The sequence below is a fragment of the Cnephaeus nilssonii genome, assembly GCF_951640355.1.
Source record: "Cnephaeus nilssonii genome assembly, chromosome: 5".
In the NCBI taxonomy this organism is placed as follows: Eukaryota; Metazoa; Chordata; class Mammalia; order Chiroptera; family Vespertilionidae; genus Cnephaeus; species Cnephaeus nilssonii.
Window position 1 is genome coordinate 52,605,937 of NC_137076.1, and position 2,117 is coordinate 52,608,053.

General features: G+C 42.2%; 1 pseudogene across 1 annotated transcript; it reads left to right on the top strand.

Annotated features, from left to right (window-relative positions):
• The first annotated feature begins 1,192 nt into the window (after nt 1-1,192).
• LOC307099132 (large ribosomal subunit protein uL11-like) lies at nt 1,193-1,690 on the top strand (annotated as a pseudogene). Its single transcript has one exon. The product of its transcript is annotated as a large ribosomal subunit protein uL11-like (transcript).
• The last annotated feature ends 427 nt before the right edge of the window (nt 1,691-2,117 follow it).

Genomic DNA, 2,117 nt, shown 5'->3' on the forward strand with positions numbered 1-2,117 from the left:
GTGGGGAGCAAACACTGGACCGTGTATTGGAAATGGCACTGGGTTTGGAGTCAAGAGCTATTGGTTGAAGTTCTAACTCTGCTGCCAGTTATGTGACTTGGACAAGTGACTTGAGCTCTCTGAGGCTAAGCTTCCTCACTGTGAAATGGAAAAAATACAGATCAAATAGGATGCCTATCACACTATAATTTCTCAATAAATATTTCTTTTCTTCTTCACTTAAGTTGGCACTATCCAACATGACTTTCTGCAATGATGGAAATGTTTCATATCGCACTGTCTAATATGGCAATCGCCAGCCACACGTGGGTATTGAACACTTGAAATAGGACTAGTTCCACTGAGGCATTGACTTTTTAAATGTTTATATAACTTTAATTAACTTGCATTTAAATAGCCACGTAGTGCTAGTGGCTACTATATTGGACAGCACAAGTTACATCCTGAGCCTCTTTATGTTTCAGAAGCCCTATGGGGGAATTGCATAAATAGCAAGTTTTAATAGAGCTCTCAATAACTGTTCTGGGTCTTCAGCATCTAGGATTAATGGGTGTTTTCCATTTTCTTTTGTGAATCACATATTTTAGGGCTCACTGATTTGACATTGTTTTAGCAAACTGTCCACATCTGGATGTTCATTAACTTTTAAAAAACCCAGGACAGTTCTCATGATTATAACACACATTTGAAATGAAATGACTGGGCCTCCATTTCACCCAGGAGAGACAGGCACCCCTAGAGAACATTCGCCATGCTAGGAGAATCATAATTTTACAACACTACTGGACTCCCACCAATACTGTGAAGCCACCAAATGTGCTTTATTTATGAAATAAATAACTTGTGGTCATTTGGACCTTTTTTTCTGTCTTTGGTGAGCAATATTATAAGCCATTTTGAATGTCAATCTTTTTATGTTTGGAATTTACATTTGGGGGTAGGCAAATGGTTTTATTCCACTAAGATTTCAGATTGTTGCATTAGTTCTTGAGCAAAGTGTATTGTTCACTTGAGGGAGGAGAAAAAATAGAGTGATACATTTTCCCTGGATTCCAGACAAATTAAATGGAAGACTTATTTTGTCACTTTACCTGGAAAGGGGACATCATTAAAAACTCGGATGAGCTTTTCGGCTCGGAGGAGGCTTAGGTGCAACTTTCTTCGGGTTCATCTGGCACCAGCTGCCTCCACCATGTCACCAAAGTTCAACCCCAATGAGATCCAAGTTGTCTACCTGAGCTGCACTGGTGGAAAAGTGAGTGCCACGTCTGCCGTGGCCCCCAAGATCCGCCCCCTGGGCCTGTCTCCAAAAAAGGCTGGAGATGACATTGCCAAAGCGACTGGTGATTGGAGGGGTCTGAGGATTACAGTGAAACTGACCATTCAGAACAGACAGGCCCAGGCGGAGGCAGTGCCTTCTGCCTCTGCCCTCATCATCAAAGCCCTCAAAAAGCCACCAAGAGACAGAAAGCAAAAACATATATATTAAGCACAATGAAAATACCACTTCAATGAGATTGTCAACATTGCCGGACAGATGTGGCACCAATCTTTAGCTAGAGAACTCTCTGGAACCATTAAAGACATGCTGGGGACTGCCCCATCTGAGAGCTGCAATGTTGATGGCCGTTGCCCTCATGACATCATAGATGACATCAGCAGCCGTGCAGTGGAATGCCTGGCCAGTTAAGAACTATAAAGGAAAACATTTCAATTAAAGATCGTTTGACAACAACAACAAACTCAGATGACTTTTCTCTGTAGCTGCCATTGAACTTGTAGTCACGAGTCATTCACTCCAAACACAATAGGAGATTGCACTGCGAGCTGATTTTTAAAGCGCTGTGAGTGCATATTAATACCAGACAGAGCTCCTGATCACCAGAGGAATCCAATGTGCCCTGGTTACAAAATAGTCAGTACTGAAACTTCAGAAACCGAAAAGGGTATCAAATGTGTACTTTCAATTTGTTTGAATGAATAGCAAAATCAGGTTTCTCTGAAGCTCAAGCTAGTTCTTTTTTCGCTGCCGCAGTGAGGCAGGACCGTTCATGCCTAATTGTGCCGGCTTACAGGCTCCTGTGCACAGACAGCAGGACCAGAGTAACTATCGTTTT